Here is a 25,898-nt window from a genome sequence, read left to right on the forward strand (position 1 = left end):
GGTGTGTTTCTTGCATATAGCAGAAGGATGAATCCTTTTTTCCCCATTCTGTTAGTCCGTGTCTTTTTTATTGGGAAACTGTGTCCACTAATATAGAGAGATATCAACCACCAATGACTGCTAATTCTTTTTATTTTCTTTATGTTGGTTGTGGTTGTAAAATGTGCCTTTGTGTGTTTCATTTAGCCTAACAAGGGTATTTTGAAGTACATTAGAGAGGTATTTTCAAGAAACCTCTTCAAATATTTATGTATGAATAGTTTGGCAAAGACAAAATTACTTTAAGTTTCTGACTGAAAAATATCAGGTGTTCTCAACAGCAACAGGAACAGATGTACAACTCCATGCTATAACTACCAGGAACCTGATAAGTTGCATAATCTTACAGTTACCTAGACTCACTTAAAATCAAAACTTGACTTCACTACAGAAAATAATTTCATGGTGAACAAGTATGAAGCAAATTTCAATTCATTACATTTTAAACTTACTTAAAAACATAATTATGAGATATTCTCTTGAAAGGAAAGTAGAACACTGAAGAACATGGGTGAAATACTTAAGTCAGCATTCATTGTCTTTCCAGACTTACATAGGATTGTGGTGATTTCTGAAGTTACTATCTGAAGAGTTGCAAAGGAATTTTAAAAATATCAGAGAGTGTTTTCTGATGTGTACCTGGCAAGATTACAATTGTTGAGGTAAAACCTAGATTATAGGAAGTTAGTATATTTTTGTTGTAAGCAAAGTTAATTTTCTTATACCTGAGATTCCTAGAAATTACCTGGGAGACTACTGAAGCTATATATACAAGGTAAATTATACTCAGGACTTAAGTCTGTTTGTTTGTTTGTTTTTTCTATTTTAATACATTTTATTAGGAATTTTTATATATAAAATATTACATTATGTTGGAAAACTTCACAGCAAATATTAATTTTTCTGTCATTTTTGACTCTCAACCTATAAAATCTTTCAACTATGATACTCCAGGAAAAGAGCCTCTCTTGTTGCATATACCACTGTAATGTTTCTTGTTTGTCTTCCCCATGATGTCAACAGTTTTTAATTGTCTTGTTATTTACAATTGTTCTTTTTAAGTTAACCTCAGCTGTTTAAGCAAAGTCTGTAGAGTGTTCTATTTTCTGATTGTTGTACATGAAGGCTTGTTCATTCACTTCTTATTTTTGCATGAAATACACCAAGGAAAGCAACCATTTGTACCAGAGATTAGACTACCTATTCAAGGTGCAATATTGGCTTTGCACATCCTCATAATTATTGTTCATTTGTCATACATTACCAAAGATAATGCCTCTGACATAAACAATTTGATCAATAACTTTTTAAAATTAAAAAATTCAACTTTAATTAGTTTCTTTTATTATATAGTTAGTATATATGCATATGTAACATACACCTATATAATATATATATATATATTATATATACACCACATAGCCATATAATATATTTACATATTACATGTATATGTATATAGTATATAAAATATATATACCAATGCATGCTGCTATTTAACTAAAATTTTCATTAAATGTTATTTTATATTAAGAATAAGGAGTTCTCCAGTGTCTCAGGGACCTATACTCAACTTGTCTTGACTATAGAAAAGAATTTCAGGGCATGCATGTCTCACATCCAGTAGAATTCAAAATTATAAGTGTACCCATATAAGTGTAACACTTATCAAATTCAGAATTGCTCTTAACCAATATTTCCTTCATGTTTTTTTTATATTGTCCTAAAATAAAAAGCAGAAGTGTTAAGTATTTGGGAACTAATAAACTCTAGTTATAAAAGACAGTCATTTTAAAAGTGTTTTGTTGGTTTCTAGTATAGAGCCACCTCAAAAGAACTACCTTTTGCAATCACTGGTACTTTGAATCAAGAAAATGAATACGTGTATTACAGAAGCATGATTTGTATCTTAAATGTAACTGCTAAAAACCTAGAGAGATGATTATGTAGATGAACGATTGTTTTCTAAAACATATTACATTTTTATAGAAAAATAATGTCTTTCTTTCAAAGTACTAAACAGATAACTTGATAGCTTGGGTGATTTAAAAAAAAAAAACTTTAAAGGGCATCTCATCAGATTGTTACTTGTTTCTGACTTTGGCTTGTACTTGAGAAGACACAAATTCAGAGTCTATTTGTCCAGTGATTTACTAATTCACTCTCACTGCTGTATTACAACTCCTCAATTTCAGATCGCCCAATGATGAAGAAATGGAAGAGATCTACATGAACAGCCTGGACATGAGTGGGGGTAATGAAGGATGAGGGTCGAGGGAAAGAGAGCTTGGGGGAGCAGGAGATCCCAGCTGGATCAACAACAGAGAGGGAGAAAAAGGAATAGGAGACCATGGTAAAGGAAGACCACATGAGACTAGGAAGAAGCAAAGTAATAGAGAGCCCACAGAAATCCACAAAGATACCCCCACAACAGACTGCTGGCAATGGTTGAGAGACAGCCCGAACTGACTTACTCTGGTGATAGGATGGCCAAACACCCTAATTGTCGTGCTAGAAACCCCATCCAAAGACTGAGGGATCTGGATGCAGAGATCCGTGGCTAGGCCCCAGGTGGAGCTCTGGGAGTCCAATTAGCGAGAATGAGGAGGGTTTATATGAGCGAGAATTGTTGAGAGCAAGGTTGGATAAAGCACAGGGACAAATAGCCAAACGAATGGAAACACATGAACTATGAACCAATGGCTGAGGGGGCCCCAACTGGATCAGGCCCTCTGAATGGGTGAGACAGTTGATTGGCTTGATCTGTTTGGGAGGCATCCAGGCAGTGGGACCGGGTCCTGTGCTCATTGCATGAGTTGGCTGTTTGAAACCTGGGGCCTATGCAGGGTCGCTCTGCTAGGCCTGGGAGGAGGGGACTGGTCCTGCCTGGACTGAGTCTACTGGGTTGATCTCATTCCTCAGGGGAGGCTTTTCCCTGGAGGATGTGGGAATTGGGGGGGGGGGGGCTGGGGGGAGGGGGAGGGAGGCAGGAGGGGGGAGAGCAAGGGAACCCGTGGCTGATATGTAGAACTGAATTGTATTGAAAAAAAAAAAAAGAAAGAAATAGCTAACAACACAAGGAATGATGGTCTGATTAAAATACTGGATAAATAATATTCTGGATGGTTAATCAAAAAGACATGCATTTTTTTTTAAATATCCGAATGGAAAATGGCAAATTTCATTTGGTATCATTGTTTTGTCTTAATATAAGTCACATAGTGGAAATGACAATATTTTTATAACGATCATCTGCCGTCAGTTTTGCGGTGTTTATAAGGAAAAATAAGAACCTGCAGAAACTAAACATTATAGTTTCTTTTCGTTGCCAATTGAAGAAGGATAAAATATAGAAGAAAAAAGTGGAAGACAAGAAGGGAAAAGAACTCCTCAGCCTCAAAGCCATTAAATCCTTTTGCCAGGTAAGGGCTCAGAATTGCAGCACAATTAAGAATTGTTGTAATTTGTGCCTGTGGAGATTATATTCCTTTGTAAAGTGATATTTCAAAAAGGAATGTTAAAATATTAACAAATCCTGTTCAGCTTCTATGCCCTCTCTCTTTTCTGTAAGATCATTGTCCTTCTAGTAGTCACTTCTTCCCCAGGAATCAATGCAGGGCCCTTTGTGACAGTTTCTTCCTGGGACAGAAAGTGGAGGAGTCCTGCCCTTCTCTGGTCTTATAGCCCCTTTATATCTTACCAGCTACAAGAAAAATTTATGGCCTCACCTAGCACTGAGCTCCATTCATGGAATCATATATACTAGGTATTGTATATATAACTTCAGGCCCCAAAATTTTATGAAAGTAAGCTGTCTTTTGTTTTGGGGTATTTTTCTGAAGTCTCTTTTGTTTGTTCTTGAGGTACTTTGCCATGTTTAACAATGACAGACCTCACTTTCATTCTTTTTTATACTATGTGTCTTTGTGAGTCTCTGCTCTTGGTTTCAAAAAGAAGACTTTCTTCTTTCAAAGCCTTGGCATGCTGCTCCTTGTATAAAATATGGCCCATCCTAATGCTCAATACCTCAAGACAAAAGTCTGTTCCACCCAAAACATTCATGAGGATCTCCCAATAAAGCTTCTGTCTGAGGGTAACTGATCTCTTCATTCTCACCATTGACTCTGTCTCTCCCATCATTTGGTACAATATAAGGCTAATGTTTTCTAGGAAACTCATAGGAACACTATTCATAATGAAAAGCATGCCTTAATCATTTTATTTATATCTTGAGGCCCATGGTTTTATATTATATGATAATAGTCCTATAGTTCAACTATAATGTCACTTATTTTAAAAGAGGAGGAAAAGAAACAAAGTAAGTGTTTTAACAGCTCTTTGAGATATAATTTGATATTCATAAAAATAAACTATATAAATACTCTTAAAACACCATCAAATCTGTCCTTTGAAAAGTCAACACTTCATCCACTGGAGATGCCTTATTATGTTAACAGACACACTCTCTGCTTCATGCTAGCTCTTTGTGAAATCCTGTGCTACAGCTCACTCAAAGATCTAGATTTACTTACATGGATGCTCTAAAAACACAGGGGCCCTCCTCAGCATGTGGACAGCAGCGGTGGCCTGAGACTTCTGCTGTACTGTCACTGACACTACTAACCATAGTTACTTAAAAATAATGAATTGATAAACTAAATGTGTATTATCAAATCCTGGTATCTCCAGTTATCAGTTTCAACCCATAATCTCAGTATACTGTCTATAAACATTCTAAGTATATATGGAATATTTATGTCCATATGCTTGCTTTGAGTAATTTTTTATCACAGGTTAGTCTTGAAATAAGCAGGGTTCAAATATTATAAAAAGATAAAATATTGACTTGTAATAAGAAGCAAGGAAATACATTTTTTTTTGAAAAAAAGTCAAGAATTTATATGATGAACCTATATGTGTTAAGAGGAGAAAATAAGAGAAGGGCTTACTTTTAGCTTATAATCCCATGTTGCAGTATTATTGCATGGAAGCCAAGGTCAGGATATGAGAACAAATGGATGTTCACATGCTTGCTAATTGTTCCTTTCATCTAAATTTTTTCTCTCGTATATTGCTCTGGACCAACACTCTGCACTGTAATGGTGGCTCTGATAATAAGCTCAGTTCTTCTATGTCACTTAACCTTCAGGACAACTTCCCAGAGACATAGCCACAAAGTTGGTAAGGAGAATTACTCAGTTGATATTCTCTTACTATGTGATTCTAATTCATGGCAAGTTAACATTTGAAATTAAAAGTGGTTCTCCCCATGAAAAAGCACACCAATTGCCTGTCCGTTGATAAAGAGTCATCCTTCCTGGTAGTTTGAATAACCATGACCCTCAAAGGCTAATATATTTGAATTCCTATTCATCAAGGAGTGGCCTTATTTGAAAAGATTAAAAGGATTAGAAGGTGTAGCCTTATTGGATGAAGTGTGTTACTGTGGATAGTTGCTGTGGATAGTCTTGAAGGGTTCAAAAGCCCAGAGTCTCCCTCTCTCCTCATCAGGATGTAGTTCTCAGCTACATTCCAGTGTCTGCTGCATGCTGCCATGCTTCCTGCTGTGATGATAATAGACTAAACCTCTGAAACTGTAATAAGACTCCAGTTAAATGATTTCTCTTATAAGAGTTGCTGTGGTCATAGTGTCTCTTCACAGTTGTAGAACAAACTACTCAAAACATACAAACAAGTAATGCTATATAGACTCAACAGGTTATATATAGGAATATTATATATATATATACACAAACACATGTACATTCAATTACAATTAGTGGAAAAAGAGGCCCTGGATTTGAAGAGATTGGGGAAGGATAAATAGGGGGATTTGGGTAGAGGAAAGTGAAGAAATAAAAGCAACTAAATTAAAGTCACAAAAAATAAAAACAACCACTATACTATCACTTAGCAACCACGTAGTGCCACATAGGAAGGGATGTACATTCTGTCCTATAGTGAAAGCCTAAAATTCAAAAATCCAACTAGAATATTGTGGTTGCCATTATAATACTCTGCTACTATTGTTATAGTTGAAACAAATTTCCTGGCAGGTTAAAAGTAGAGCAAACAATGTACACAGCCCAGTAAGACTACTGATAAAATTTCCAAAGCAGTCGGCAGAAAACTTTCTGGGATTATGAAACCTAGTTACCAGGAAGGATGTGTCAAGCCCCAATAAAATTGCTTTATGATTGACTTGCCATGCATAAAGTGACTTTAGTGTTAGAGTCTGATTGACTTATACTGAGCAACCAGTATTGCTTCCAATGGTTTATATTGGTAGGGTATCCTAAGTACATCCCTTACCAGAAACTAGCAAGGAGGAATCCCATGCTGGCATTGAGATTTTTATTTAATAACCTTATAACTTTTAGGAGAAGCTTTATATACCTATGAAAGTGTAGATTAATGTTATTATATTAAATTTTTTCTTGTTTTTGATATTAGGTTTAAAACCAGCCCTTTAAACATCATTATATGAAGAAATTGTACCTTGTATAAATAGCATTAAAATATAATTTTGCATCTATTTTTCAATATTTATTTAATAATAAACAATGAAAATATTTACTTATATTTATTATGATTATTGATATACTATCAATAAAACATACCAATAAACTTAATATTTGTTTAATATACAATAGATTTGTTCTACTATTCTTCATCCTGTATAATCATATTTACATGTTTTAACTCATATCTTGATTGAACATTCCATAAAAATTCTTCTCCTTAAAGCTTAATATAAATTAACATATTAACTATTACATGAATGATTTCTCAGATAAACTCATATCCAGCATATCCAGAAATTTATATCTACATACAGATAATTACAATGTAAAATATGATATGCAAATTTAGAGAATGTATGTAAAATATTAAGCATCACAAATTGACCCAAAAAAAATTTAGCAGAAAATTAAATGAAATTGTTAGCAAATATTCCTAGTATCTAGTAATTTTAAATCAAATAGAAAATGAGTATCATATTGTTCTAGATTTTTAGCATAATGTAAAATTTAAGTTAAATGAACTTGTTAGGAAGTATTCCTAGTAACTAGGCATTTTAAAGCAAATAGCAAATGGGTATCATATTGCTCTAGACTTTTAGCGTAATTTCTAAATCTAAGTAAATATGTTAAATTTCTTTAAAACTGCAACTTTTGAAACCCAGATAGGTACATTCTATAGCAGTTAAGAATACGATACAGTCCCATGTTCTTTTTGAATTTCCAAATTCATATTGACATTAAGTTATTCTCATGATTCTCACAAAGTGGATTACATGCTTTGCTAAACTGGTACTATCTGTGTTCTGAAAAAAAATAATTTAAGGGGTACATGGGGGTTTGGATGGAGGAATAAAAGAGGGAAGAAAAATAATTACGTTCTAATATAAAAAATAAAAGAAGTAATAGAAAAGAATTAATGAAGGAAGTAGGTCTGGTACTGTACCCCTGAAATCCCAGCATTTGGGAAGCACAGGCACAAAAAATATGCAGGGTTGAGCTCAAGAGTTACAGATATAGGCTCTATAGTAAAACCCTTCCTCAGAAAATACAAAATGACAGAGTTGATACGCTGACCCATTCACTCAGATACAATTACTAGGCTAAGTGTGTGTCAGAATTTAAACAGGGCTGAAGCTTGTATTACTAAATTTGATTCAAATGTATCTTCGATAGATCAAATGTATTTTTTCTTGACAATTCTTAGAAAGTAGTTATCTTCTAGAAAAAAGTTGATTCAATATGATAAATTATTTGAATGATAAGCTTAAAAGAACATTAAATGGAGACATGTTTTATTCTTCAGTAAATACTCAGGCAAAATACCTACTCATGATATTAGACAAAAAACTTATGAGAGATAAGCATATGGGGGAGAAGTTGTGAAATACTGGCTTAAAACTTCCTCTAAGCAAATGATTTTATTTAAGGAATAAAATATTTGACATTCAAAATCAGAAATCATATTCCCTAAATTTGTTCTGGATCTCATCAATGTCTGATACTATTCTTTGTTCCAATATTTAAGTACTTAAGATTTATCTACCATCTTTCCTGTGGAGTTTCATAAGATTTTAAAACAAGATACTAATGTGCTATTCAATCTTACAGAGAAATACAAAATAAACAATTAATTACCAAACCATACTCATCATTTTCTACAATCCTGCATCTGCATCTCTTCTCCACTAGTTGAAAGATGTTAATGACAAGACATTTTTGATTTTCCTAAAACTACCATTATAAGATATACCTCTTGTCCTGCTATGATAAAATACTAATTCAGAAAGCTGAGCTGTGATAATCATTCTGACCTATTTGTGTTATACCAGACTCTCAACTTATTAAGACACTGCTCAAAAACAACAAAAATAAATAAATAAACGCAACAGGAAAATAACTGCTAATGAACTGTTTTAGTTTCTTGATAGCAACTACTTAAAATCAAAACAGGATTTAATTTAGATATTTTAAGTGATCATGTTTATTTAACTCAAAGAAGTTAAACTGGCATATTTATGTGTTTTTTCCATTTTAATAAATAAATATTTTTGTCATGAATGTTAATTTTTTACTTTTATAATAATATCATGTAATAATACAGTGCAGGTTTAAAAGAATCTCTATATCTGAGTTGATACATAGTATGGCAGATATATAATCAGTGATATATTGACTAGTTTTCAAAAGAGAAAAATGTTAAAAATGTGAATTACATACACACACACACACACACACACACACACACACACACACACATATTTGGAACTAAGCAGAAATTTGCAACATTTTCTTATGGATTAAATCATATTCCAGTTAAATACACTGTACTAAGTCAAGGAAATTCACCCTGTCTGTTGGTGGTAATGAGGTACAAGTGCTACCATTTCATAGATTGCAGAGGAGGATCTGCTTTAGTGTCTGAGTATTCTGATATCAAATTACAAGTTACTTTTATAATGAAAGTATATTTTTGGTTTGAGAATATAATACTCTACAAAGAGAATGGTGTGTGAAATTTATGATGTGTCCCAAATGTGAAATATAAAAATATCTTCTTTATTTCCATTGAAGAAACAGAAAAAAAAAAAAAACAGTGGTGCATTTGAAGGGGAGAAGTGCACTATTCTTGGCTGATTAAAGGAAGAATAAATAACATCATGTGAAGGTTTTGAACTTGCAAGATTGTACTCTGTGTTTTTTCTTTCATGATGTAATTGAATATAGTAAAAGAGAATTATGATGAATACTCTCCTCCTAGTAGTAAGCAATTAATCTATTTTATTTTCTAAATGTCTCTTCAGAGAACCATAGAAGAAAATTTATATCTGAAATTATTATTAGGCAATCTATCTACATCTTGCATTATAGATCATAATTATTTTATGAAATAAAGAAAGAATTTTATAAACTCTTTGTCATAGTTGTGATCCCCTTGAGTTTCATTTGACTTAATAAGAGAGACCCCTCTCATCATCATGAAATTACTGTTTATTTCCTAATTATTCTTTAAACATTTGCAAATGTTTCTTCGAAAATCTAGATGGCATCAGTAAACAAAGTAGACAAAAAGTCTTGCAAACATAAATATTACATTCCAATTGTATGAACATTGAGTATAATCTAAAGTTATATACAGTATGTCAGAAATACATATACACTGGTATCCTCCAAATTAAGTATATTGTTCTTAAATATAGTGAGAAAAGGCTGTGACTAAGAAATGTGTGTTGACATAGGCGATGATAAATGGTATAAGCATAAAGACCTCATATTCATCATTCCTTCTCTTCTCACATTGACAGTCACATGTAATCCTTCCATAGCTAAGCTTCAATTGTCTCTATTTTCTCCTCTCCATTGAATGAAGCATTTATGTTTATTCATTTCCTTATTCAAAGGGATATATTACCCACATCATATAGAGAGACCATTCTATATTGTGAAGAATGCTGTTATCTGAAATCAATACAACCGAATGTATTAAGAAAATAATCCATTTATATTCTTTTTACAATTAAATCACTTTCAGTTAATTTAAAATTACTTTTTTGTTTCTTAGAATAACCTTTGTTGTATTACCTTTCCTGGGGAGAGTTAAACAAATTCCTATTTACCCATATATGGCACCAAGACAGAGCATATATAAAAGTCCTACCCATGTTTAGCTTAGGGAAGGAGTGGATTTATTAAGGCTACTTACAAGAGCATTATTGACTCACTGCCAGTTTCATTATCCAGAAGCCCTCTCTAACAAGGGTGAGAACTTACTTAATGAGCATGCTCCTGGAGCTTGCTGTATGATCTGCTTATTGAGTAGAGCCTTGATTCCCCTCCTCATAACATTATCTTTTCTTACTGCAGGTATTGCCATTGAGAGGGCCCATGGAAGTCTCTGACCCTTGTAAATTGTTTGCATCCTGAGCTTTGTTTTGTTTTCTCCTTGAGTCACAAGGAGCCTCCCCTAAGAGAGAATGTTTCTGTTGGGAGGAAATTCCTGCATGACTTCTGTTTGCTTGTTTTTCATGATATGTTAAGTAACGTAGCTTACTACAGTGGATATCACATAATCTGTTCCTACAAAAGTAACACCCCCGCATCCTTAATAGAAATCTTAATGATTGCTGACATGGATCACACGTCAGAAGCACTGCTGGTTTATATTCATTAATACTTATGGATGTGTACTTGAATGTTTATAGAAGGATTTGATTGTAGAAATGTTTTAGTTTCAGGTGTCTTCAAGCTCTTGTTTTCATATTTAAATACTATTGTAATCTTTGACCAGCCTGTATATAATTGGCTATAGAATGTGTTGGTGAAATAACTTTGTGATATTAGGTAATGACATCATTATTTCTAACAAAAAATCAAATTTCCTATATCTTCTATTGTCACTTTTAAGAATATTATTTTTTTTTTAAAGAACTACATTTGACAGGCCTTTTAGAATAGACTTGATCAATACTGTTGTAACTTTTATTACTTAGGTGTCAAGTACTCTGATCCCAGAGCAAAATTCTCAAGGAGAAAACAGTAGAGGAAGACCAAACTTTCAGATCCATCATTCACTGTAACATATCTGACAGCATTCAAGAACAGCTCCATTTCAGATTCCAAGGAAGGAAACCTGACTGGTGGCAGTGAAGTCTGTTTTGAGTTTGCTTTACATGTAGGAATGGAATTTAGCACTCAAGACCACTAGCTTAGAAGATCAACAATCCAATACAGATTTCTATTTTTTTCAGCCACTATAATGTGAGTTGTATGTAGATGATTTCAAGGCAGTCAGGGTATAATACATTGGAGAAGAACAGATAGATAGATAAAAAAAAATCAAGGCTGAACATTTGTTATTAGGTTTCTATTATTGTGCTCTTCTCTGGGGAAGTGTATTTACCCTGTATTCCTAAGTTGCCTGTCCTTCTTGGTCTAGGGTTGAAGCCCTCCAATTCTTCCCCCTTCCACATTAATAGCTCTATAGATATCATCCTTCTTCAGGCATTGTTTAGGCATTAAGGGACTGAATGCCCATTTATGAGCTGAATAAAGACAACACCAATACTGGTACTGGAGTGGAAAGAGGAAAGCTCATAAAACCCCGATCTAGTAATATTTTTTGGTGTGTGTGTGTGTGTGTGTGTGTGTGTGTGTGTGTGTGTGTGTGTGTGTTTGGTGGGTATGTGTGTGTGAGTGTTTAATAATATTTGTGTGTGTTTTATACAACACACACATATATAAAACTTATGCATATATATGTGCATTCAATGGCAATTCAATAAAAATAACAATGAAAAAAGAGGACATAAATCGGAAGGATAGTTGAAAGAGGTATGGTGGGGATTTGGAGAAAAACAAGGGAAGAGAGAAATATAATAATAATCTCAAAAATAAAAATAAAACAAATATCCACATATTTTAGACAGAAAAATTATGCTGAAACTGTCACTACAATCTTAATAGAAAGGGTAAATTCAAACATCATTGTCCAGTTCCCCAGTTTAGCAAACAAATACATGCTCACATATTATCAAGAAGCACATTATATTTTAATGAATATCTTTAGCAGGTTGAAGAGGTGGACACTTTTTTATAGATCGTTGACATTTTTCTATGCTAAATTGATGTCTTATTTCTTCAATTATATTTGGTAGAGTTTTCAAGGTCCAGAGAACATCTGTTTTCAAGTTGCAAAAAATTCAGTGTTAAATTTTCTCATGCATTTTTTTTTTCAGTTTTTCCTAATATACGGGAGAAGAAGGAGTGGTGTCCCCATGCTCTAATCTCAGAATGACAGTCTCTTTCTTCCAATTTTTTATTTTATTAATTAATTTACTTTTTACAGCAGAGTACAGTTTCCCTCTCCCTCCTCTTCTTCAAGTCCCTCCCTCTCCTCAACCTCTGCTATCCCCCACCCATCCATTCCTCCTTTCTCTTCAGAAAATGGTAGGCCTCCCTTGTATAACAGCCAGCCATGGCATATCAAGTTGCAAGAAGACTAGGAACCTCCTTTACTAATAAAGGTGGACAAAGCTAACCAGTAGGAGGGAAGGGTTCCAAAAGCAGATAACAGAGTCAGATTCGCCCCTACTTCCACTGTTAGGAGTCCCACAAGAAGACCAAGCTATACAACTGTAACCTCTCTGCAGAGAGCCTATAATCAGTCCAATGCAAGTTCTCTGGTGGTTCAGTCTAAGCTCCTAGGAGCCCAGGCTAGTTGATTCTGTGGGTTTTCTTGTGATCCAGAGATCTAGTATAGAACCAAACAACACGACTAGCAATAGAAATAAAAAAATTCAATTAAATGATTCCTAATGATATTCTGCTATACTCTGTTGCCCAGGCCAAATGTCATCAGAGAGCCTTCACCCAACCTCTGATGTAAATAGACACAGAGACCCACAAACAAAGAGTAGGTGGAGCTCAGCGAATTTTATGGAAGAGAGGGAGGAAGGATTGTAGGAGCCAGTGGGGTCAAGGACACCGCAAGAAAATCCTCCTTCCATTTCAAGTACTCAAATTCTTCTCGATACTTTCATCCAGCTTCTAAACTGGGGTTTTTAACTTTGTGAGTTCCTTTATCATGCATATGTTACTTCCATTTTCTTCATAATTTACTTATTTAAATAAGTAGGTGAATATAAAACTGTATGTTCATTCTCTATTACTTTAGTAGAATATCTGGTACTGAAGAAGGTAGCAGAGAAAAGCCTGTTTATGCTCCGGATTTGGGTTTGTGGAAAGTGAAATCCAGCTGGATATGCACATGATGATCTCTATAATCTTAAACCTTGGATTGGCCTCAAAAGATGACTCATACATGACAATATTTTTTAGATTGAAATATGTTCCCAGGACAAAATCTTTCATTTTGAACTCTACTTTTCAATCTGAGTTGTTTCTGCATATCTTGAAAAGTTTGCTATGTATATTCTTTGTCACACTAAATTATTTTAGAAATTAGAATTTAGAAATCTCACTGTATTTCAATGCATTTCCAATAAATAACTTGGTCCAATAGTTCAGATTGTCTTATTCCTGTAACAGATATGAGTGTGTTTACTTTTTCAATACCAGTTACTGAATTATTTATTATAAATTCTTACTACACTAAGTCCTTGGAAATTAAATAAAAAACAACTGTCCTTTTATTTTATCTACTCTATTGTGGTTTTTTTTTTTTTTTGTATTGTATATTGTCGGACACATGTTTACAAAATAAATTCATATTAAACCATAGCTGTGGGTTAGTCCCTGGTACAAGTCACATTATACTATCTTTGAGAAAGTATTTAGCTTATTCCTGTAGGAAAATGTTATAACAACTCAAGCAACTGAGCTTAATTTAAACTCATCAGCATGATGTGAACTGGAATGAGAAAGGGTATATTTTCTAGACAGCTTCTCATTTTCCATATACAATAATTATAAATTTCTGTGTAAGAGGTGCTTTATCAAACAGGGAGAAGGGAAAATAATTTCAGATGCAGTTAAATATTTAAGAGCAAGCACTTTTATCTATATTAAAGACTAATAGTAAAATGTAAGGAGCCCGATTTAAAAATCTATGTATTACCTGTATGTTTCAAGAAATAATTTACTGAAATAATCTGTAATTGTGTGAAACTACTTTTTAAAGTCTTACTGTGTTTACAGCTCAGAGAGATGAAGAAAATACATTTTTTAATAAAACCCACAGGTATACTATTTTTTAACAATAACCTGACATTTTGATTTGAATAATAATTTCATCTTTGCAACCACTAAATATCTATTTTAAACAGCAGAGTTCTATTTGCAGAAGAGAAAGAATACATATGTACAGATAAAATATACTATAGACAATTTGAAGTTCAACTTTAATTAAATGCAAATACTGTCATATAGCTCTAGCAAATAAGAACATTGTGCATAATTTAACAATTAATAAATAAAATGAAAAGGTTTGAAATATGTTAATATATCCATAGTTTAGATATAAAACAAAAATTTATTTCTACTTATAGTAGTTAAAAACAAATACTTTGTTTTTAGTTTTTTGAGAATCTTTCAAGAATTTAATATAATTAAATCTTATGGAAATATAGACACCAAATAATTATTTATAAAGAAGAGGATATGTTTTCAGCTGTATAATTACTAAATTATTTATTTGTTGATAAATTTAGTTGTCCATTCTTTTTAGTTAAATAAAATAAATGCTTTGTATTTGACCGAACTTCTCTAGATATACACTTACGCTTGTTTTTTGTAAGTTTACTTATATCTCTTATTGAATAATAGCCTGGAATACAATAAGAAAAAGTCTGAAAATATATACAGAAAGATACAATTAAGATATAAAGATAACCCACATTTCTTGCTACTAAACATTTAAATGAGATAGTTCAAGTTGATATTATAGTATTTATTTGTTTTCAGAAAAAGTGCTTGTAATAATAGTTAGTTATGAAAACCTTTCAAATTGCCTTTACACTAAAATAAAAAGAGGAAATAAGAGGAATTGCATGACAAATACATTCCATTGTGGGTTTCTTTGACACATTTGATATTGACCTATTTACAGCACTTACATAAATGTTCTCTTGGCATTCTGAAGAGAAAAGACAGAAATGTTTCACCTTCATTATTACAAGCATGTTCTCTTTCAATTTATTATTGCTCCCTAGAAATACTAGACTGTATGCCCTTTTACACGAGACAGAGATGAGTCATCTCTCCCCGACAGGAAGATCTTATTGAAGCATGTCAAATCCTAAATTGTCAAATTACTATGAAATGCTTGTTGTTTATTCAATATCCATACAATTTCCTATCTCATACATGTCAATTTTAAAATTTGTGTTTCACATATGAAAGTTAATTGTATTAAAAATTCCAAGGAGATATCATCAACCATTAAAACATTCTGGTTTGGCAGTAGGGACCGTTAAGATTTTATTAATCTCATTTTAAATGTGATCATTTATTCCTGTGTATTTTCCATCTTAATTTTAAAACTCTGCTCTCGATGCTATCCTCTAGCTGAGGAGCTAGAAACAGTAAAGGACTGCTGAAGGAGGAAAGGAGAGTCAATTTTCTCTGTCTTAAGGGGGGGGGGGGTGTCTCTATTCCAGTGGAGAATAACAAATAAATGTGCACATGGGCAACACTAGTTGATTATGGTGGCTTATGAAAACCTAAATTCATGAAGTTTAGATAGAAATGGGAAATATTTTGGAGAGGGCTGGGGGCACTCTGTGGGGGACAGTGAAGGATGAATATCACTAAAATGCATTGTATACACATATGAAAATTTAAGAAAATGGATTGAAAATGAAAATGCTTTATATAGAGAATTTTGAATTAGATTATTTGACTTAAATGTTTATGTATGAATTTCAAATATTTTTATGAAATTTATTTATTTTATATGTCACATTTCTTACTTTTTAAAGCAATAAATATACAGAATTTCTTTATTTTCTTCAATATTATCCACCCCACATTGTTCTTTCTTGTGTTTTCCCATTTATTTTGTCTTAATTTTTATGGATTTGATTTTTATGTTATTTTCTTCCTTGTTTTATTTGGTGCTGAACAATCTCAACAATTTCTATTCTCTGTCCTTTCCAATAGAATCTTCACTTCTACCTATTTCTCTTATACTTTCCAGGGTTTTTTAAACAATTCTGTAGTTTCTTATTTTTTCAATTTCCTTATTAATGAATATAATCGTATTTATCCAGCATCAGCTTGGATCCACTTTTCCTTTACTATGTAAGCTCAGATAGTATCAAGTTTAGTTTATTTTTTTCTGAATATTGATATGAATTTCCATACATACTTATGCATATTGTTGTATTAAACTATACCTCGGGCTCCCCTTCACTTAATCTCACACGAATCATGACAAATACTTCTGTGAAAATAATAATTATTTTAATTTCTAATAAATACTTTACTCTAGTTCTGAAACCACAATGTGGGAATAAGAAATAGAAAAAAAAAAAAGAAACATGGTTCAGCTGGCATAGAGCTTGCCTTGCATGGATAAGATCCTGTGTTCAATCTATAACATTACAGAAAAGTAAAAACATGAAATGCTGATTTAAAACTCAAAACCTTGTTGTATGCAGGAATTGGATAACATTGATCAACACTTACTTGGTTTTCTTCCTTTTTTTTCTCCCTGGGTAGAAACATAATTTGTATTCTAACTGTAACAACGCAAGTTTTGAATGTATATTCTTTTTCTTTGGCTCAATATTATAGAATGACTCACAAGCCTTCTATTGCCCCTTATCTCTATAGTGAGACAAAATAGAACCAAAATTATACATATATGGGAGAGTCAAGAATAGGGCCTATGAGGCCTGTTGTCATGGAGAGTATTATGGTTACAAATTCCAGGTGTTTAGGGAAGTATTGAATACATCAGAAAAGAAGCATTAAATTAAGATCAATGCATGAAATGTATTTCTATTAACCACTTCTCAATCACTCCATCGGTAAGTCAGACATGCAGGTAATAACAACCATAATTTCCATCATTGTATCTTAGCAACACTTATCCTTCAGTGCAGACGTTGCTCCCCACTGTTAATCCAACTGAAACAAAGCCATTCAGCATACATACAAAACTTTTGGTAAACTCAAGGCTCTTGGTTTACGCTGAAGCATACACACATGCACACACACACGTACACACACACACGTACACACACACACACACACACACACACACACACGTACACACAGTGCACCACACAGCACACATCATTCAGAACTTATAAGCTTAAGAGTTAAATATGAATAATACCATAGAATCCTCAGGTTTGTTATTACTTTTCAGTTTTTCACCCTATCAGAATTATTCAGTGTGTGTGTGTGTGTGTGTGTGTGTGTATGTGTGTGTGTGTGTGTGTGTGTGTTAGCATATATACAGGTACCCTCAGAAGTCAGAAGTGGGGACTGAATCTGCTGGAGCTGGAGTTATAGATGTTTATGAGCTGTCTCATGTCAGTGCTGAAGACTGAACTCTAGTCCTTTGCAAGTGAAACAAGCACTCTTAACTGCTGAGGCACTACTCCAGTCCATAACTCCAGTCCTTGAAACCCATTAATAGATATTAAAGCAGAATCATACTATAGGAGCATCTTATTCTCTAGCGATCTCTTTTTGAAGTCATCATAGAGCTCAGCCCTCAACAATATTTTGAAATCTTTAGTGTCTGCTTCAAAACTATTATTTGCTCAGACATACAAAGTATAGGCTTTTTATCTAAGATCATAAGGTGATATAAAATTTATATCTTAATTATTACAGGCCAAGCACTGTAGGAAAATTATTAGAAATAAAACATTTAGATTAAAACAAAATATTTAGCAGCCAGTGGAATTCAGTGGTAAAACAGGATTTGCATTATTACCTATGGTCACCTGTAATGAACTATGTACTGATGGCATAAGTATGAGAGGTGTTCTTTAGAAAACAACAGAATGAAATGCATATAGAAGTAAAGACAGTGTATAGGGTGGGCTCGTTTTCTTTGACTTTTTTGGACCACTTAAAGCATATGAAGTTTAAGAGGAAATCTTTAAATATTCAGATCAAAGTTCAGAAAAACAAGGAAGGATTTGCTAGAATCTCTCATTAATTTTACCTCTTTTTTCAGATAGAGAAAATAAAACTAAGTTCCTTCCTAAAGGTTCCCATTTATGTAGGTCAAATTAACACTCTGACAATATATCAAATACCTCAGCGCTTTGATATGAAAAGATGGGAACACTGAGTATTGATAGAAGGGCATGTAGAGGAATTTGGATAATTAAATTAGATCAAATATTCAGGCTCTAAATCAATCTCTATTTCCATTTGAGATATATCATAAGTAACTACTGCTGCCCTACCAAACAATAACAAAGAAAACACTTAAAAATATTTGAGCAGTGTTTTGAAACAATTTTTATCACACTTAGTATTCAGGAACGTTTGTTGCCTTCAGATAATAACAAAAATCAAGTACATGAAAATGTAAGTCATTATATATTCAAACATAAAATGAAATTTTAAAACATTCATCAAAAAGAATACATGATTTAATTTCATTAATATATACTTTAAAACTAGAGCATTTATGACAACATATATTTGAGTATGAAGGAATAGAAAAAATATTGTATCGTAATGTTGAATTCATATATATAGTTGCCTTTACTAAATATTTGTAGGGTTTTGTGTGCTACCCTGCATATACTCAATCATTTTCTTAATTACTGTGGAAGTCTTGATTCATAGATCACTCAAGTTAAGGAGAGATTCTAGAAATTATTTGGATCATTTAGAGGAAGAAACTGAAGTATTCAAGAATGTATTTGATATGTAAAATATCTTGTTAGTTCCAAAATTTAAAAAGTCAGAAAAAATATTAACTTGACCCAAATACTGACGAAACCTCAAATAAGAAAGGAACATGCATTGGAAGACACAGACATTGGGAATTCTGTGCATCAGTTTGTGGATGTAGATAATTCAGCATTTGAAGTTATTCTCAGATACAAAATAGCCATTAGCCATGGCAACTGGACATCCAGACAGAAACTAGAATAATTTGATCCAAGAGTACCTCTGGAACTGGACTGGATGATTCATCATGTGATCTGTAAGCCTCGTATTAATACTTTTTCCACACAGATTCTTCCTTATTGCCAAAAATCATTTATAAAACATCAATACAGTGATTAGGCTACAAAATTCCACTCATTATGAAATTCTGGGGTCAACATTTAAAATTGATTAAGGTGTCAGTGACATCAGTGAAGGAAAGGAATAATCAACCATCACTCGTATTTATTGTGATTCTTTATTATCTCTCATACCTTTTACAGCTAAACAGCAAATTGTGGTTTCTTTTGGTTGTAAGAGTTATTTTTTAAGTAAATGTAAACTAGAGGCCCCTAATTAGTGAATCAATTTATGCCCATTTATTAAGGAAAAATAGTGGGACTTTGTGTAAACTTGTTCTTAGCTTTTTTGACAGTACTGGGAATATGAGTACTTTGTACCAGTAGTATAGTTGTTCACACGTCTTGAGTATAATTCAAGATTTGGTGCTACTGTGTTGTCTGAACTTTAACAACAAGAGCACCCTCTGACATGCAGAACTGAATTGTGAACAGGCTCAAAGAGGTATTTTTCAAAATCTTGTTTGTGTGTTGTGTATGAAGTGTGTGTGTGTGTATGTGTGTGTGTGTGTGTGTGTGTGTGTATGAGAGAGAGAGAGAGAGAGAGAGAGAGAGAGAGAGAGAGAGAGAGAGAGAGAGAGAGAGAGAATGGGAGGTGTGATGGACATTGCTGTGTGTATATTTATGACTGTGAGTGCAGGGACATACATGTCACAACATGCATGTGGAAACAAAAGAACATTCTCCATTTCACCATCTACTTTAATTGACACAAGGTCTTTTTGATGTTCCCCGATGAATGTGTAAAGCCAGCTTTCATATGTACTTCTGTGGTCTCCCTGTCTATATGTCCCATTTCACAGTGGCAGAACAGGATATATGGATGAGTGCCACAATATTAGGTTTTATATGGGTTCTGGCATTTCAAACTAGAACATCATATGTAGCCATCTTCCCAGTGTCTTAGACAGCTCTTATTGGCCCAAGTGTTTTGTATGAATTAAACATGCCTGTCTTACCACTTTCTTAACCCTATATTGATGCACTTATGAGCATTGCATATATACAGTTGGCTTAGTATGAATACATTGAATACATTTTAAAGGTATAACATATGTAGCTAAGAAACTTTCTAACACAGTAAAATGGTAATCTTGATGCAAAGACTTTAATGAGAACTTAATGGAGAACTAAAATCCTCAGGTTAAAGCATGTAGTAGAAGCATAGTTCCCCACTGTCATTATCAAAAAGAGGATTAAGTTAAAGATTTCCACTGATTGGGGAAAGTAGTCTCACTGTATTTTGAGTGAGATGGTGTCAGTAATATCAGCGTTGTAATAATCATTGTGGATGAGCTAAGCAAATCCTCCCTTTAATGTACCATGAAGGTAATACCTGTCTGGTGTGAACACTCAAGAAAAGTATAGCGGTGGTGAAGTTAATGAATGTCAAGCAATCTTTTACAATGTTCCACAGAATTCTTTTGATTTCATTTCATGATAGCCAGTATAATATGAATGTAAATAGAATATAAAAGCTGTATTGAAATAAAGAAGAATATACATTTGGCTCTAGGTCAATCGCACCTCCCAGTTCCATGTAGGCTCCCTGAAACCTTTCTCCTCTGAATCCTTTCACTTGCAGTAAATTTCCCATCTTTTGTATCTCATGTTTTTAGTTAATTTCACCTCTCCCTTGAGGCTTTTTTCCCTATCTCGTGGACATTTCTCCAGTTTCCTGTCTTAGCTACATATTTATTCCTGCACAAATATAAAACATTTAACCTTGAAGATATGTAGTATTTGCCTTTTTTGAGGTGAGTTTGGCATAATATTTTCCTTTTTCTCCTCTTTCTGTAAATTTCATTTTCTATACACAGTAATTGAATTCACCTGTGTGTATATGTACCACATTCTCATTATCCTCTGATCTGTTAGTAGACATCTAGGGTGATTCTAATTTCTTGCTTTTGTGAAAATAATTCAACAAATATGGGTTTGTATTAGGAAATTCATGAAGTATAAATCATACATTAGGATGAACGATTTATAATCACTTAGTATTTATACCCAAGGATGCTACAAGGAAGTCTTTGTGAAGCTTCTCACACCCTTAACCCAGAAGCTATCTCCAACAGATAATGATTCACAAACAAAAAATTAATTTTCTCCAACAGAGTCTCATTGGGGATACAAATTACTCTTGAGGCCAGGTCCCATGTCCGCTAATAGTTGGCCACCACAAAATGGACTCAATGGCATGTTTCAAAGTTCTTTACCTCATCATGCTTTGTCAAGACTCTTATTTTCCCCTTACAGGTATTTTATGTATGAAATATGGTGTCCATTTGTATTATCTTGGGATTTCTAATGCTGTGAATGTATGTAACTCTGTTTCTACATGTATTTATTGAGATTTTTCTTTGACTTTTAATCTTCTTTTTGTTTGTTTTGTTCTATTCTAGTTTGAAATTATAACAATAGATTATTATAATTTTCATTATGGTTATTATTATTATTATTATATTATAGATGTATATTTGTGTCCTACAGAAAAATAAAAAGAAAAGGTATAGATTTTGGTTTTTGAGAAAGTGAGAAGGGTCTGGGTGCAGTTGAGGGAGATTAACCATAATCAGAATATATTGCAGTTAAAAAAAATTTTCAAAAACTAAAATAAAAATACAAAACAAATATCATAAAAAAGATCAAGAACAGGATACATTCAGTTCCAGCATGGAGATTCAACTAGAGAGACAGAGGAAAGAGTTATACATTGTCTTACAAATATTTACTTCTCTTACCAAGCCAGGACTGATTGCAATTACTAGAAAAGTCTGAGTGCCATGATATTAACCAATATCTGTGGAACAAAATACTCAGGGACTCATTGACAAGGAGGAATTTATTTAATGCAATATATTTAATTATCAGAAAGAATCACTATCAGTTTATCATTAATAGTTTATACAGCACATTTTAACTTGATCTTAGGGAAACTTACTGGAATTGTTATTTAATACTTAATCTTGTCTATAAATATTTTTCATGAACAAAATTAATATTAAAGATTTCTTACATTACACAGCTTCATACTTATTTTGTAATTCAAGATCTCTCCTTTCTGGTATGTGCAACTTTTAGATATTGGGGCATAATAATATCATCTATAAAACTCATGCTTGAAAATCACACAATCAAGTGGAAAAAAAAATCTCACAAAATAGAATCATGTAGCTGAAGTTTTCTCTGGTCCTGCCTAGTCCCACAGACCCCGCAGCCACTTATAAAATAATCACTCAGAAACTTATATTAATTAAAACTGCTCGGCCATTAGCTCAGGCCTACCACTGACCAGCTCTTACATTTAAACTCAGCCCATTTCTGTTAATCTATATGTTTCCATGTGTTCCGTGGCTTTACCTGTGTGCCATTACATGCTGCTACTGGGATAGTGGGCTGGTATCTCCTGACTCTGCTCTTCCTTTTCCCAGCATTCCTTTAGTCTGCTCACCCCACCTATACTTCCTGACTAGCTACTGGCCAATTAGTGTTTTATTAAACCATTGTACAAAAGCATTATCCCACAGCTGAATCATATGATGTTTTCAGCAAGTTTATAATTTTGTGCTGTGCAGCATTCATACCTATCCTAGTAGGCATGAAACCAAGACCTGCTGTGGGACATGTCTCTAAAATGTACTGGAAATATTGTAAATACTCAGTGCACCAAACAGATGGATGCAGCCTGCAATTCTTATTCTCATGTAAAGTAGCAACTGAAATACAGACGTTATTTTTCTTTCCCACCAAGAATATTTGGGTTTGCCCCCCCCCAAAAAAAAAGAGAGGAATCTCACAATCACATACACAGCCTACCTAAAAGCAAATGGTATGTCCATTCCTTGAGATGCGAAACTCTGCTCATTCATGGATAGTATACTAAAAGGAATGGTGTATGGAAAGTAATACAAAATGGTGATTTTGCCCTGGTAAGCTCTTTGAAATAGCATGTGCCTCTTGATGAAATTCTGACATAGGATAATTTGAAATTTTAAAGTGTAAACTATAGCCCTTGCTAAACATTGATAAATGAAAGGATTGTACATAAAAGTATAATATTTCTGAGGAAGTAGAGTTGAAGATAAGAAGAAACTAACAAACAAACATTCTGTGGTGATGAGAGACAAGGCCACCAGGGACAGATGAAGAAAAACCAAAGTTGAAATCACATCTATAATGTTATGGTTGTCTGTAGGAATGAAAATATAGTCACAACTTCTACGCCTATCTTTCAATACTTAAAATCATTATTTGGTAAATTTCAATACTATTAACATATTTTAATTTGTTCCAAATGTATTTGATATCCTAGAATATCATTACATAAAGATATAATAATAAAGATTTTAACCTTATACACCCAATTATACAGTAAGTTCGTACTTAAATTCTTGAGAATGAGGTTTATTTCTTATTCTCTTTAAGTAATCTTTAAAATTCCTGTGGAATTCATCTTTAAATACATGCAAGTTTTATTTTTAGAAACATCTTCTAAACCTCCCAAGTCCGTTCTAAAATAAAAAAGAAGATAAAATAATCATCACATTCAGACTTATCTCCTATATTCTATATTTTGTACAACATATTGATAAAATATAATGTGCTCTATAAAATATGATAAAATCCATATAATTTAGAAATCTACCTATTTTAGTTTTAGATGACTAAGACTATTAAGATATATTTTCAAAGCCATTTGCCACAGAGTAAGTTAAAAGCATAAAAAAATTTATTATTTAAGTTCTTCTGGTGAGTAAAAATATTTTCCATAATAATTTTTATAACTTGATAATTTGTTCTGATTATCTTAAAGTCTTATTAACTTTCAGAATCAAAATCCATTGATGAGTAAACAAAAAGATGTTGAATTACATGTGCTGTCTTATTTGTTACCATAATTTCAGAACTTGAGAAGTAGGGAATAGTAATTTATTATAATTGCTATTGGAATTCAGAAGCAAATATAAATTATGCATCTGTAGTGCCAACACAGAAGCTAGATGAACAAGTATTTACATCTAAATATCTTTATTCATTTGATGCAATTATGACTTGATTCAAGTATTATTTGCATCTTTGTTTACCTTAATATATTCATACTCCCGAAACTGTTATTTGGTGAGACATACTCTAGTGATTTTCAATGCATAATATTACTTCAAGACATAAATATGAAGAATAGAAAAAATGATTTTAATTCACCATATTTCAACTGACAGACTTAAACATATAAAGAAGGATTAATGAAAAATCAATCGAAGTCGTGTATATGTTTATATGGAGGTTTAAATAAAAAAAAAAATCACCAGAAGATTTCAGATTTGAACATAAGACTGGAAAACTTAGAAGCTCCACAAATAAACCAGATTTTGAGAAGTTAAATATTTTATCATTTGTCAAACTATAAAAACATTGGAATAATTTATGGAAATTTCTTTAGATCTTATCACTAGGCAAAGAAAATTACAACTCACTGAAACATCTAGACTCATTTTCTCAAGTATGTTGTATTTGCAACAAATTGTTATGTGTGTTTGTGTACACACATAGATATATGATTGTTAGATTGATAGATAGATTTATATAGATAGATAGATAGATAGATAGATAGATAGATAGATAGATAGATAGATTGGCCCAATGTCTTACTATGTATCACAGGATGATTTTGTACTCATGATTCTTCTGCATCAGTTCCCTCATGGTCAGACTGTACACATATATCATTATACACATCTAAAAATTGATGTAATTATGGGACATTCCAGTTTCCTTTGTCATATCTGGATTTATATGGTGATAAGTTTGAGACATTTCTTTTCTTTCTTTTTTTTTTTTTTTTTTTTTTTTAGACAGAGTTTCTCTGTGTAGCTTTGCGCCTTTTCTGGAACTCACTTTGTAGACCAGGCTGGCCTCGAACTCACAGAGATCTGCCTGCCTCTGCCTCCCGAGTGCTGGAATTAAAGGCATGCGTCACTAAAGCCCAGATTTAGACATTTCTTAAACTTCATATTGGATATAATTTACCCCTCATATTATGTGTAAAGTGAAGATTTAGTAATATATTGTAATAAAATCACCCTAGTATATTGGCAGTGATTTTGTTTAGAGAACAATGTCAAATATATATATGTATTGTTATTCAAGCAAAAATATCTATCACCTTGAGAGTGTAAGCATGGGTTTAAGTGAGAGTAGCTGAGATGGGCTGAGGCAGGAAAAGGTGATGCAATTGTATTCAAATTAAAAAAAAAAACTAGTAAAGTAAAGAAGGGTATATCAAACTAAAAACAAAAAGAAAAACTAAGATAAAAGAACATAAGAATCATATTACAAGTGTGACTGTCTGCATTTACATGACACTTTGCAAATTACTTGAAATATGTATATGAAGTATTCTTACATTCAAATATGTTGAAATAATTAGAAATCACAATTAGCCACAAAATGAGACAAATTGCAAGTATTTCAATAAATAAGAATGGAAATTCTGTTGCTTATTTTTCATCTGCCTTTGCACCTACAGAGAATGCATCTTTGGATGCATTGACTATCTCTATTTATGAAACACTCACATTCTAGTGTTTAAACTTTTTCTCTTATTTGAATA

The sequence above is a fragment of the Peromyscus californicus genome, unplaced genomic scaffold (genome assembly GCF_007827085.1).
Source record: "Peromyscus californicus insignis strain IS unplaced genomic scaffold, ASM782708v3 Scaffold_12__1_contigs__length_115047231, whole genome shotgun sequence".
NCBI lineage: Eukaryota > Metazoa > Chordata > Mammalia > Rodentia > Cricetidae > Peromyscus > Peromyscus californicus.